At 41.2% G+C, this 15,304-nt stretch overlaps 1 non-coding gene across 1 annotated transcript; it reads left to right on the top strand.

The window, feature by feature from the left end:
• Positions 1 to 1,914: 1,914 nt before the first annotated feature.
• Positions 1,915 to 1,989, top strand: Trnat-ugu (transfer RNA threonine (anticodon UGU)). The gene has a single exon. It is a non-coding gene; the product is annotated as a tRNA-Thr (tRNA).
• Positions 1,990 to 15,304: the final 13,315 nt, after the last annotated feature.

Raw genomic sequence — 15,304 nt, forward strand, 5'->3', positions numbered from 1 at the left:
TTGGGCCAAAACATGTATTCCTGAACTCGGTTCAAGGTCTTGAAGAACCCAAAATGACCCCCGTCCGCCGACTCGTGGAAATATCTGAGTGCCATGCTAACTCGTTCCTGTGGAATACAGACCTTCACTTGGCCACGGTTGGCTCCCCCTTTACACAAGAGGCCCGCACGAAGGCAACAGCTAGTGACGACGTCGCCATCCACAAACTGCTGCATATTCGGTCCCCACCCGGCGTCCTCGGCCTGTTTGCCGGCTAAGTCGAAGAAGAAGCCGGGTGTCTCGGAGAGAAGGAAATTCACCCCCAGATCCGGCTCCACGTTTCTGAAAATGGTTCATTATGAAAGCATTATGAAAGCATATCTGACAATTCGTATTCGGCTAATCTGTTACAATTTTTAAAAACTACGTGTTTCACTGGTTTTTAACTTCGAGCATAAGGGGATGAAAATTTTAATGAAATATTTATTGCGTTATATTAAAATATTTTAAATCTGCATCTACGAAAACCGGTATTTCACTTCTCAATTAGATATAAAGAAATATGCGTTATACAAGCAAGAATACAAACGGCTTGATTAACAAAAACCTTGGACCCCAGCTGTCAGCATTGCTTTTTGGTCATTCAGCAAAAGACCATGCTTCAACGGCGTTAAGTTTAGAAAAGTTTAGAAAGTGTTGCAGTTTATAAAAGACATAAAAAAACGATTAAAGAAAAAATGCTTTGCAGACCATGAACGGTCTAAGTAAGTAAAGAAGCGGATGATAAGCTAGCTCTTTATGCAAATAAGTTGGTCAGTTTAAGTTCCGAGACATGTCATGCAGCAGGAACGGAATCCTATAGTTGCTACGATTGGCTAAAGGAAAAGTTTTGCAGAATCACGCGAAATCACTTCTGCAAGTGGCTGAGAATCTCGTAATGAATAAAAATTCTGTACTGAGAATTCCAAGGTGGGAGAGGCGAGATTCCTCCCCCCCCCCCCTTCCCCCTTCTCAGAATCCTATCCTTCTTTACCTACAGCAAAAAATAAATAAATAAATAAAACTAGAGAAATTTCTACTGTGAAACTATTTGCATACAAGAGAACGGCCATTAAAATTTAACTCTTCAAAGTTTTAAGCCCTGGCCCGTTCGAAAATTCAATTTCTTTGTAGTTGCATTTTTTAAAGGTGTACTTGTCTAGACTCCTGGAACGGAAAGGTTTTTTTTTTTTAATCCGTGCTTTACAAAAGTTTCTACAGTCCATTGTTTGAAGCAGTGTCACGGCTGCCATGAGCCGCGCGGGGTACCCGCCATGTGTCCAACGCCTTGTCACGGTTCGCGCGGCTCCCCCCGTTGGAGGTTCGAGTCCTCCCTCGGGCATGGTTGTGTGTGTGTTGTCCTTAGCATAAGTTACTGTAAGTAGTGTGCAAACATACGGACTGATGGTTCAAATGGCTCTGAGCACTTTGGGACTTAACATCTGAGGTCATCAGTTTCCTAGAACTTAGAACGACTTAAACGTAACTAAATTAAGGACATCACACACATCCATGCTCGAGGCAGGATTTGAACCTGCGACCGTAGCGGTCGCGTGGCTCCCGACTGAAGTGCCTACAACCGCTCGGCCACATCGGCCGGTCTATCATGTATTCTAGAAGAGCTGCAAGGTCGTCAGTGGCGCCTGTTCTTTCTAGAACAGTTACTATCTTCATATCTATGGTTAAACGTCACCCAGCCATTGACCTTCGTCTGTGCGAATGCGCACAGGCTACCGGAAATCTTACGGGAATCGTCACCTTAGTGTGAGCCAGTAATGAGTGGATGGACAAATACCTATTAAGTACATTACGTAATCGGATTGTGGGCGGTTCGGGGTGTGAGTCTCACGGGAAGCGTGCGAGGGATAAATTCCTGCAGTCGTGCTGTTCATTTGTGCCCTCGATAGCTCAGATGGATTGAGCGTCTGCCTTGTAAGCAGGAGATCCTGGGTTCGAGTCCCAGTAGCGGCACACTTTTCAGCTGTCCCCATCGAAGTATATCAACAACACCTGTCGGCAGCTGAGGGTTTCAATTAATTATCAGTTGTGTATGTGATTCGATGAACCCTTTGCCAGGCACTTAAATGTGTTTTGCAGGGTATCCATATAGATGTAGATGATAACTCGTCCCGTGTCGCACGTGCTCAAAAGGATTCATACTGCAGAATGCATGCAAACATACTCACCGAAAATACGGACGAATATCAAGTGCAGGCTGCCGAGTGCTGCATATCCAGCTTAGACAGATCGGCTTCTCCTGCCAAGAAGAACAGGAAGTTGCTATCTAGGAACAATCAGAGGTAGAGGAAGGGCTGATAAATACTCCTTGAATTGCAGACTAAACGTAAATAACGAAAATACATTTTTGGTAAAAATTGGTCAAAACATAATCGTTTGCCCTCCGTATTGGATTAGCTGTTTTGAATATTGAAAATCTGACTTCAGATTCGTTTTCAGCGACATTAAGAATATATGTGTAACACTCAGTTCATGCAAATCGAAGTAATAATATAACTAAATGTTTTCCCTAAACTTTGAACACTTTTTTTTTCGAGTAACGATTTTCTCAGAACGGCATGCAGCATAAATTAAAAGTGGTTCGATCTCTTAACTTCTACCTCTGACCCCTAAAAGTAAACACTTTTCTTAGGAACTTATAGCTATAATATGACATTTGTTAATATTAACTAATTTTTGTGTAGGCATAAGGAGTGAAACAAACCCCTCAAAATCGAACTCAAAGTTCGAATTAGCACTGTATCGTTAAATTTAAGGTTGTTTCATTGCGGTTAGGTATACGCTCCCATTAATTTTATGTATTATCGACTGATGTTATCCATTTTCAAGTTCAGAGAAATAATGTAGTATCAACTGATGTTACCCATTTTTGAATTCAGGTAACATCTGAGGTGCCACACTGCACGCACTCTGCGTACTCCAGTCTCGCAAGCCCTTGATCAAATCATAATTACGGGCGCCATTTTTTATTGAAAATCTAAAATTAAGCTCATAGTATTGTCACTCGTAATTCCCAAACAGATCGTTCGAATGTATTTTCATTGTCTCAAAAAAAATTTCAAATTTACCCTTTTTTGCTCATTTGTATGAGAACCTGGCCGTAACGCCGGAATATAGTCACTAGATTTTTTTTCAGAGACGCTGTACGTTCGCGAGAAGACTTTCGTTCTGCGCGTGTCGAAGGACATTCCTCAGATATTACTGTGTGTGTGCTACTCAGTCGTGCCATTTAAGTGTACATCTTTGCATAGTTTTCCTTTCACGATGTAAACAGTGTTCCGCTCAGTTGCTAACTGGCCAGTGAGTGGTTCCGAAGGTGTCGGATGTGCGGTGCGTTCGGTCTGCTAGGACAACAGCAGACTGGCGTGGTGCGATGGCAGAAGCAGACACTGAGGGAGCTAGCTGCTGGGACGCCAGCGAACAATTTATGCCAAGTAAGACGAAGAGGACTATTCTAAAATTACGAGCCGTCTAAAAAGTGTTTACCATTGGTAAATCTTGCTGTTGAGTCTGACAAAACTGACAGTTTTTCCTAGAGATACAGGAAATCCCCCCACCCCCACTCAATGAATATTTGGTTGTGATGACAGGCCGATTGGTAGTGTAGCCCGAGATCTAAGTTAGGTTGGAAGGTGGTAATTTGATTGAGAGTTGTTTACGCCAACGATTATGAATGCCGACTAAACGTTGTGCGAGCAGATTGCCCTGTAGCGTAGCCTAGTGTTTCCGTCCGCGCCACATTTAACACACTTTCTCTAACTGTGTACAAAAGTCTCACAACAGCCACGATAACTACGTTTCTGGTGGGGGGAGGGTAGAGTCCACTATGTAACTTTCACGGCAAATTTTAGTAACCGCATAAACTAACCGAAATAGAAGCGTCATTTTAACTATATTTCCTTTTGTGGGAAAATAATGGTTCTCCTCTTTTGGCAGCAACTGTAATATGTAGGCGACTTATTAGTTTTTTTTAAACTCTGAATCATGATCTCAATAGACGCAGTGCTTTTTTTACGTTACTTGATTTGTGGTCTATAGTAAACAATGCAACGAATTGGTAAATTCTTTGAAGTTTGACGTGTGTTACATAGACGACGTCTGCAATGTTCGTAAGGCCAAGTTTGCATATATTCGGTGTCTGTTTTTTTGGCCATGTACTGTATAATTAAGGGGAGGAGGATTATGTTCAAGGAGCAGTGCATCAGCAGTCTATGGAGAAATTGAGAATTTGGATCTAACGAACGGCATGCTCGGGCAGTTCGTGATATTCTGTTGACCACTGTGTAATTCGGACACAGTGATCATTGCCTCTCCCTAGTAACCAGGGGACTCGGGTGCTAATCCTGGTCTGGCACAAATTTTCGACAGTGCCCATTGACTAAAGTCTGTGCCCATTGTCAGCTAATATCATTGTTTCGGTGTTAAATAGTATTTTGTTCGCGATACGTGGTTTAGCTTTTTCATGGATAACAGCTTTGAAAAGCGTACAGGTTATATTGATATTCGCTCGTCGTTAGTCCAAGGCAACTATAGCGATTTATAAACACAGTTGTAGTTCGTATTAAGCCCACATACGTAATTGTGTCCTGTGTTTCTTTACCAAGAACTACTCCGTAAGTAATTCCCCTGTAGTGGTATTTTGTTATAGTATTTTGTTTAAATATTTATAGACTGCAGGCTTGGATGAAATATGAAACACATGTCCGAAGTTCCTGTTGATATTGCAGATACTGTTTCATCCGTACTAGGGGCCAAAACATTTCATCAAATACAGAAGGACACAATTTGTCTCGAGATTTAGCAATTTTTCGTAATAGAGGCCTTGCGTCGATATGTTTTTCTCTAATTCTTGTTTGGATTTAATCTTAAAACACACTAACTCTTCCACCACTTATTCGATATGTGTTTTCATCCCTTTCGTAGCCTAGAGTTCCTAAACGGTCGATAATATTAATAATTTCCTTTCTCAATTTTATTTTCTGTAAAATCTCCTGTTTATGGTTATTGCTAACATGTTTCACGTTCTCACTTTTATTATTTTTATTTTTCTAGTTTTGTGCCTTGTAGCCAAATTTTCTTTGAATCTGGTTTTCAATTCTGAAATAGTAACAGTTGAAGGTCAAGAGAAGATTGCGGTCTATTTGAGGAGAGTGGCTTGGAGATTTTTTATAACAGACGTATACAGGTCATGGGGATCCTTACCTATATACATTTACTTCGAGTGTGATGTAGCCCATTCTCTTGTCATGATCTCGGCTGTATCGTAGCACATTGTCTCGGTTAGGTTGGAGATTTCTGTTGAGAGTTGCCGAAGTCAACGAAAGTGATTACAAAGTAAACACTGTGCTAACAGAACGATCTGTAGCGTAGTCCAACACGTTCTTTCTGTCCTTTTAAAGCCTCTTTTAATTAAAAATAACTAAAGCTGCAAGATACAATCACAAAAACTGTATTACGTAATAGAGTAATCCCAGACTATTGTTGTGTAAGTTGTGTGCGTACACTATTTTTTTTGTCAGTGAATATACACTTTTTTACTCATTTGCTGGGTTTCACTTTTCCCCGTTTTCTGGCAAAAAACCTTTTCCTGTGAAGGGCCCATTAGCTTGTCGGTTATATTTGTGACATTCTCGACGGTCAGTAATTTCGTGATAGTCCATCCACCGGCGTCATTGTTAACATCGGATATAGATTTAAGTATTAGGAAGGCTAATATGAAGCTAATGCATGAGTAGGTCTAATAATTAATAAAAATAGGAATGCGGGTAAGCTACTACATACAGCATAGTGAACGCATTGTTGTGGCCAAGATAGCCACGAATCCCACGCCTACCAAAGTCGTAAAAGTAGTCTTCAGATGATGAAGAAATTGATGGAATGTGTGATGAGATAAAAGAAATCATTCAGATAGTGATGGGAGATGAAAATTTAATATTAATGGGTGACTGGAATTCGACAGTAGGAAATGGAAGAAAAGGAAACCTAGTAGGTGAATATGTAATGGGGGTAAAAAATGAAAGAGGAAGCCGCCTGGTAGGCTTTTGCCCAGAGCATAACTTAATCATAACTAACACTTGGTTCAAAAATCATGAAAGAAGGTTGTATACGTGGAAGAGACCTGGAGATACTGCAATATTTCATATAGATTATATAATGGTAAGACAGAGATTTAGGAACCATATTTTAAATTGTATGACATTTCCAGGGGCAAATGTGAACTCTGATCACAATATATTGATTATGAACTGTAGATTAAAACTGAAGAAACTGGAAAAAGTTGGGAATTTAAGGAGATGGGACCTGAAAGAACTGACAGAATCAGAAGTTGTACAGTGTTTCAGGAAGAGCATTAGGGAACGATCTACAGAAATGGGGGAACGTAATACAGTATGATGGGGGATCTGAGTGGTGTACTGTCAAGGGGGAGGGGGTTCCTCAGGGATCAGTGTTGGGGCCGCTGTAGTTCCTTATTTATATAAATGATATGCCCTCAAGTATTACGGGTAACTCTAAAATATTTTTGTTTGCTGATGACACTAGCTTGGTAGTAAAGGATGTTGTGTGCAACATTGACTCCGTTTCAAGTAGTGCAGTACATGACCTCAGTCAATGGCTTGTAGAAAATAAACTAACGTTAAATCACAGTAAGATTCAGTTTTTACAGTTTCTAACACACAATTCAACAAAACCTGACGTTTTAATATCACAGCATAGGCATATGATTAGTGAAACTGAACGGTTCAAATTCCTAGGTGTTCAAATAAATAGTAAGGTGTTGTGGAAAGCCCACGTTCAGGATCTTGTTCAAAGACTTAATACTGCCATTTTCACTATTCGAACGGTACCGAAAGTGAGTGATACTTCGCCAAGTAAATTGGTCTACTTTGCTTATTTCCATTCACTTATGTCGTATGGTATTATGTTTTTGGGTAACTCTTCCCATTCTAGAACGATATTTTTGGCTCAGAAACGAGAGGTTCGGGCAAAAAGTGGTGTGAGTTCACGAACCTCTTGTCGACCTCTGTTCAGGGAGTCTGGGTATTTTGACATTGGCCTCTCAATATGTATATTCCTTATTGTCGTTTCTTGTTACCAATATTAGTTTATTTCCAACAATAAGCAGCTTTCACTCGGTTAATACTCGGGAGAAATCAAACCTCCATTTGGATCGGACTTCCTTAACTCTTGTGCAAAAATGTGTGCAGTATACTGCTGCATCCATTTTCAATAAGCTGCCACTCGAATTCAAAAATCTTAGCAGTAATCCACGCGCTTTCAAATCGAAACTGGAGTGTTTCCTCATGGGTCACTCCTTCTATTCTGTCGAGGAGTTAATTGAAAAATTAAGCTGATTCTCATTGTACTGCTGATAGCGTTTGCTTAAACTTATGGACTGATTTTCTCTCAGGTTCATGAACATGTATTTTTATCTGTTATTACTTTTATGTTGTAAGTTCATGTGTCGCCCTAACCACCGTCTGCTTCACGTCTGCTGTGCAGCGAGCTACCTTAATTTAAGTATTAACTGTATTTTTCTTACTTGTCACTTCTTCTTCCGTGTGTTTTTGCTTTTGCTGCCTCGGAGTGTAGCGGCAGTGGGGAGTCTAGTGCGTCGCATGGTGCACCCCAGGTGTTAGATGCTTCACCCACTGTCCCTGCTGTCGAGACATCTTCGCGGGTACCGGGCGCGGCTGGCCACCCTCTCCCCAAGGGGAGTGGCGGGTTCAGCGGCGTTCGCGGCGCACGAGGCGGAGGGTCAATGTGGAGGCTGGCCGTGTGGCATCGCCCGCTCTGCCTGTGAATGGACATGTGGCTGCTCCTTCAGCAAGGTCCGAGCAGGCACACGGGGGGAGGGGTTTATTAGTTATTGGGAGCTCCAACGTTAGGCTGGTGATGGAGCCCCTTAGGGAAATAGCGGAAAGGTCGGGGAAGAAGGCCAGTGTTCACTCTGTGTGCTTGCCGGGGGGTCTCATCCGAGATGTGGAGGGGGCCCTACCGGCGGCGATAGAGAGCACTGGGTGCACCCGACTGCAAATTGTTGCTGATGTCGACACCAATGACTCCTGCCGTCTGGGTTCAGAGGTCATCCTCAGTTCGTACAGGCGGTTGGCGGAGTTGGTGAAGGCGGAAAGCCTCGCTCGCGGGGTGGAATCAGAGCTAACTATTTGTAGTATCGTTCCCAGAACCGATCGCGGTCCTCTGGTTTGGATCCGAGTGGAAGGCTTAAACCAGAGGCTCAGACGATTCTTCGGAGAGCTGGGGTGCAAATTTCTCGACCTCCGCAATGGGGTGGAGAAATGTATGGTCCCCCTGAATAGGTCAGCCGTGCACTACACGCCGGAAGCGGCTACGAGGGTAGCGGAGTACGTGTGGAGTGCACATGGGCTTTTTATTAGGTTAGAGAATTCCCTCCCTAGGCCCGACAAGACGCCTCCTGAGACGCGGCAAGGCAGGAGTAGGCAAAATGCGACAGGGAATAACAATATTAATGTGCTAATAATAAACTGCAGGAGCGTCTATAGAAAGGTCCCAGAACTGCTCTAATTAATAAACGGTCACAACGCCCATATAGTACTAGGGACAGAAAGTTGGCTGAAACCACATGTAAACAGTAATGAAATCCTAAACTCCGATTAGAATGTATATCCCAGAGAAAGGCTGGACAGTAAAGGGGGAGGCGTGTTTATAGCGATAAGAAGTGCAATAGTATCGAAGGAAATTGACGGAGATTCTAATTGTGAAATGATTTGGGTGAAGGTCACGGTTAAAGCAGGCTCAGACATGATAATTGGATGTCTCTATAGGCCACCAGGCTCAGCAGCTGTTGTGGCTCAGCACCAGAAGAATAATTTGGAAAATATTTCGAGTAGATTTCCCCACCATGTTATAGTTCTGGGTGGAGATTTTAATTTGCTGGATATAGACTGGGAGACTCAAACGTTCATAACGGGTGGCAGGGACAAAGAATCTAGTGAAATATTTTTAAGTGCTTTATCTGAAAACTACCTTGAGCAGTTAAACAGAGAACCGACTCGTGGCGATAATATATTAGACGTTCTGGTGACAAACAGACCCGAACTATTTGAATCAGTTAATGCAGAACAGGGAATCAGCGATCATAAAGCGGTTACTGCAACGACGATTTCAGCCGTAAATAGAAATATTAAAAAAGGTAATAAGATTTTTCTGTTTAGCAAAAGTGACAAAAAGCAGATTACAGAGTACCTGACGGCTCAACACAAAAGTTTTGTCTCAAGTACAGATAGTGTTGAGGATCAGTGGACAAAGTTCAAAACCATCGTACAATATGCGTTAGATGAGTATGTGCCAAGCAAGATCGTAAGAAATGGAAAAGAGCCACCGTGGTACGACAACCGAGTTAGAAAACTGCTGCGGAAGCAAAGGGAACTTCACAGCAAACATAAACATAGCCAAAGCCTTGCAGACAAACAAAAATTACGCGAAGCGAAATGTAGTGTGAGGAGGGCTATGCGAGAGGCTTTCAGTGAATTCGAAAGTAAAGTTCTATGTACTGAATTGGCAGAAAATCGTAAGAAATTTTGGTCCTATGTCAAAGCGGTAGGTGGATCAAAACAAAATGTCCAGACACTCTGTGGCCAAAATGGTACTGAAACAGAGGATGACAGACTAAAGGCCGAAATACTAAATGTCTTCTTCCAAAGCTGTTTCACAGAGGAAGACTGCACTGTGCTTCCTTCTCTTGAAGTCGCATAGTTGACAAAATGGTAGATATCGAAATAGACGACAGAGGAATAGAGAAACAATTAAAACCGCTCAAAAGAGGAAAGGCCGCTGGTCCTGATGGGATACCAGTTCGGTTTTACACAGTGTACGCGAAGGAACTTGCCCCCCTTCTTGCAGCGGTGTACCGTAGGTCTCTAGAATAGCGAAGCGTTCCAAAGGATTGGAAAAGGGCACAGGTCATCCCCGTTTTCAATAAGGGACGTCGAACAGATGTGCAGAACTATAGACCTATATCTCTAACGTCGATTAGTTGTAGAATTTTGGAACACGTATTATGTTCGAGTATAATGACTTTTCTGGAGACTAGAAATCTACTCTGTAGGAATCAGCATGGGTTTCGAAAAAGACGGCCGTGTGAAACCCAGCTCGCGCTATTCGTCCACGAGACTCAGAGGGTCTTAGACACGGGTTCACAGGTAGATGCCGTGTTTCTTGACTTCCGCAAGGCGTTTGACACAGTACCCCACAGTCGTTTAATTAACAAAGTAGGAGCATACGGACTATCAGATCAGTTGTGTGCTTGGATCGAGGAGTTCCTAGATAACAGAACGCAGCATGTCATTCTCAATGGAGAGAAGTCTTCCGAAGTAAGAGTGATTTCAGGTGTGCCTCACGGGAGTGTCATAGGGCCGTTGCTATTCACAATATTCATAAATGACCTGGTGAGTGACATCGGAAAGTCTCTGAGGCTTTTTGCAGATGATGCTGTGGTGTATCGAGAGGTTGCAATAATGGAAAATTGTACTGATATGCAGGAGGATCTGCAGCGAATTTACGCATGGTGCACGGAATGGCAATTGAATCTCAATGTAGACAAGTGTAATGTGATGCGAATACATAGAACGATAGGTCCCTTATCATTTAGCTACAAAATAGCAGGTCAGCAACTGGAAGCAGTTAATTCCATAAATTATCTGGGAGTACGCATTAGGAGTGATTTAAAATGTCGACTGTCAATGGTAAGAAAAGTGTTTCTAAAGAAGAAAAATTTGTTAACATCGAGTATAGCTTTAGGTATCAGGAAGTCTTTTCTCCGAGTATTTGTATGGAGTGTAGCCACGTATGGAAGTGAATAATGGACAATAAATAGTTTGAACAAGAAGAGAATAGAAGCTTTCGAAATGTGGTGCTACAGAAGAATGCTGAAGATTAGATGGGTAGATCACATAACTAATGTGGAGGTATTGAATAGGATACTGGAGAAGAGAACTTTGTGGCACAACTTGACTAGAAGATGGGGTCGGATGGTAGGACACGTTCTGAGACATTAAGGAATCACCAATTTAATATTGGAGGGCAACGTGAAGGGTAAAAATCGAGGAGGGAGACCAGGAGATGAATACACTAAGCAGATTCACAAGGATGTAGGTTGCAGTTGGTACTGGGAGATGAAGCTTCCACACGATACAGTAGCATGGAGAGCTACATCAAACCAGTTTGTGGACTGAAGACAACAACAACAACAACAACAACAAGAAGGTATTTGTCTCATGTGTAACCTTCAACAGAAGTGGGGCAGACAAGAGGGTTAGATTATATGTACTTTCCATTGAAATTGATCCATAATGGGGAGATACTCAATGGGAAAATAATATGCTAATTTATTATCCACAGACCGCAAATGGACTGATCATGAACGAGGAATGAAAATTTGGTCACACTTCTGATAGTACACGTATTATTTAACCCCCCCCCCCCCCCCCCCTCTCTCTCTCTCTCTCTCTCTCTCTCTCTCTCTCTCTCTCTCTCTCTCTCTCTCACACACACACACACACACACTCAATCGCGCGCGCGCGCTTGTTCTACTAAGTAATTCAATTCATTAATGGTGTCGGAAGAGATGGTTAGCAAGAAATCCTTTAGGCTCCTCGTAAACTGAAATCTGTCAGTAGTAAAGCTTTTTATGGCTGCCGGCAAGTTATTGAAAACATCGTTCTCCTTAATGATGGAGACTTTCTTGCACCAAAGTAATTAACTTACCAATTTTTGTGGAGATTATTCACTTCTAGTTATGACTTCATGAAATGAGCTGTTGATTTGAAAATATTCATTTGTTTTTAAACACAATATTCACGGGGAGAACGTATCTTCCATCTCCACCAGTTAACTGATCTATTTATATGACCCTTATTCTAAGTTGTGTTATATTAACGGTAAAACACAAAACATTTCTTACATGCATTTCCACTATTTTCCAACAAGCTGACAATTTTTCATGAATAATATATTAATAGTGAAATTTTTAGAAAAATTTTGAAAGACAGGTTTTGCGGGCAAATTTCAAAAATTAAAAGACCATAGTGTTCATTATAATACAATTTCTCCATGGTTTTTAATTCCTACTCAGAAGTTTTCTTTTGTTTCCTTTACTGCTTGCTCAGCAAACAGATTGAATAACATCGGGGATAGGCTACAACCCTGTCTCACTCTCTTCCCAACCACTGCTTCCCTTTCATATCCCTCGACTCTTCATGCCCTCGAGTAAGAAAACTGGTCGTTAGAATTCCATGGTTCTGGGATAAATGGTTTGAGAGGAAAGGTACATTTAGTTAGAAAAGTTACGGAAAATTTAAAGTTGTATTGCACTTACCGTCGTACATGCACTCATTTAAATTCATAGTTTCTTTCACTTTCCAATAGTACGCATGCTGTACATAAACATAACATTTGTTTCATGATATTTACTTTTTTATTTCTTGCAAGTCTTCTAGAACTTCTTTCGAAAACTTTGTGGGTAGATCTTGGCATTTGTTTTGTTCAGAAACGTTATTACTCTAGCAAACAACTGACTACGAGACAAGAAAAAATGTATTCAATAGGTGAAAGCTCAAAGCTACGGGTAAAATGTCCCTAGGCTTATCATCTCAAAGAAGAGATGGCACAGAGAAACAAGTGGGCATGTCTTACATAGCAAGCTGCCATTTAAACCGACATTTAGAACCTTCAAATACGGATTTGGACTAAAATACTTTCATATTCACACTAAGTGTAAATAAAACTGGTACAATCACCAATAAACAAAATTATTTTCATTGTTTTCGGGGTTCCTTTTGCCTTTCGGAATAAATATATTGCGAATCAGCAGTTAACATGCCTGGTTCCCCAAACAGGAGACGACTAGAAACTTCCGAAATGTGGTGGTGTAGAAGAATGCTAAAAAAGTTTTGATCGAATAGCTGATGGGGAGATACGAAATCAGATTAGGGAGCAGAGAAATTAATGGCACAAATTGACAAAAAGAAGCGATCGTGGGTAAATGTCATATTTCGATTCCACCCATCCGCTGTGACCCACGACGTTCTGCATGACGTTGATTAGTTGCATTTCGAAGGATACCAGTGGCCTTATTAAATGTCAACTGCGATTGCCTTCGTTTCTAGAGCAATTTATAATGTTCGTTAACTATGATTTTTTTCGGAATATATCGTGATGAACTCTGGGAGGAACCACAGAACACAGCTTAAATTGTCGTTGAAGAAACGAGTAGTGATTGTATTTTTATCTTTCTTATCCGACACGTTGGGGAATCCAAGGTATAATGGGGTACACAGTTGAAAACTTTGATTAAATGTACAAAATTGATAAATAAGAGAGTTACAAATTTTTATATGAACACATTATGATGTATTAATCACAAAAATACAAGAACATTGCCATAAAATAAAAGAACAATATTTTCTCACTCAAAAACAGAAATTTATAACATTTGCACGCGTCACAATGGGGTGGTAAATACAAGTGATTACAAAAACGTATAAAATTATCCGAAATGCAGAAAATATTGGCTTGCTCGTTATTTTTTGTAGTTTAAAGTGAGTATTAATGTCAAACTACAGTTTTCATGAATCGTATCCTTTCCTTGAGGCTGTTTACAAAATTCACACACGGGGAGACACTCATCATCTTCGCTATCTATTCCTGCACAAGAATCGTGTGTCAGTTTTTTGCAGGTGGAACAAGCGACCCAACTTCCAACTGATTTTGAATATAACCCACCACAATATACACATTGACAGTCAGAACTTTCCTCATAATCACTCTCGTTAGTATTGTATTCTCTCCCCTTTTTTCCATTTACCTTCAGAATCTTTCTCTCTTTTTTGAGTTCTTAATTTTATTCTCTTTCGCAGAAAGTTTTCTGTTTGCTCTTTCTTCTTTGTCAATGTTCTTTTTTCTATTTCTCCCATTAATGACTTTTAACTCTTTTTTTGTACGGCGAATCAGTTAAAACAACGTTGTTCCCCCTTTTCAGTCTCGCTCTTTTCTTGCTTTCGTTAACTTTTGACAAGAAAATCAGAATCTCAGGTGAAATATGAAATGAGGAGGTTGTGTTGTCAGTTGTCATCCAAGAGCACCCAAGATTAGAACAATTAGCCCCAATAACTTTGTTATTCTTAGGCGGCAGTTCATTGTAACAATTCGCTGAAACCTCGTCCCCTTGATTATCCAGCCCGTTTGAGTCGTCTTTTTCAGCTGGTGTGCTAGGTGAAGGCAATTCCAATTGTTCAGATATAATAACCTCTTTATCTGACGGCCTATCACGTCCGCTGTCAGTTGTGTGTGCCGGGAGGAAGTGTGCGTCGTGAATATGGATGGGTCCGTGGGCCATATTGCAGTAGCTTCGAAACCTTTAATAGCGGTTTTCATTGTTGCGCTTTAGACGAAAGCTGAACCAAAAAGCGTTGAAATTTCAAAGATAGTTACGACTTTCGCTGCATGGTTCCGTAGCCATTTTCGAAGCTGATCACTATAACGAGGATTTATAAAACAAACATCAAGCGGCTGAAGTCTGTGAGAGCAATGTGGTGGTAAAGAAACGCCACTCTCCCTCGCGTAGTCCATAACGTCAATGTTCGTGGTATGTGCTGAGTGGCCATCTGATATAAGGAGAACTGGGACCTGCTTTGATGCCTTAGAAAATACCACTAATTGTGGAAACCATACAAATAAGGACTCTGTGGCCATACATGCTGTGCTGTGGACCTCAGCGCAACCTCCTGCTGCCTGTCCTAACTCAAATTCTTTCTGCTTCTTCTTTCGTGGAAAAATAATCGTAGGAGGAATGTCAGCTCCGCTTGCTGACGTACTAATGAGGCTGGTTGCAGTTTCGCCCCTTTCTGCAGATGTTAACGATCGCACTGGACGGTTCCCTTTGCAAGCTGCGATGTTCGATTAGTTTTTAGCATTAACCGAGACGCCTGTTCCATCACAATTAGTTATTTGAGAAGTCATTAGTTTGTGATTGTCAGTTACATCTGTAAGCAACGAAAAAAACCTATCGACAGGTACTTTATTAAAATCCATGATTCTTGTACCAGATGTTGCTTCGGGCTTGCGAACAAACCCGCATTTGCTTCTTCATTGTTTCATGATGTAATAAAGATTTCGATTTGTTTTGCTCGAAATTTTCGAAAAGGTATCTGTGAAACGTGCAAAAATTGAAATGGCAAAACTGTGCACCTGCCGAAATACGAGTGCGTATACTCATTTGAAAAAATGTTCC

The sequence above is a fragment of the Schistocerca gregaria genome, unplaced genomic scaffold (assembly GCF_023897955.1).
Source record: "Schistocerca gregaria isolate iqSchGreg1 unplaced genomic scaffold, iqSchGreg1.2 ptg000204l, whole genome shotgun sequence".
Lineage (NCBI taxonomy): Eukaryota > Metazoa > Arthropoda > Insecta > Orthoptera > Acrididae > Schistocerca > Schistocerca gregaria.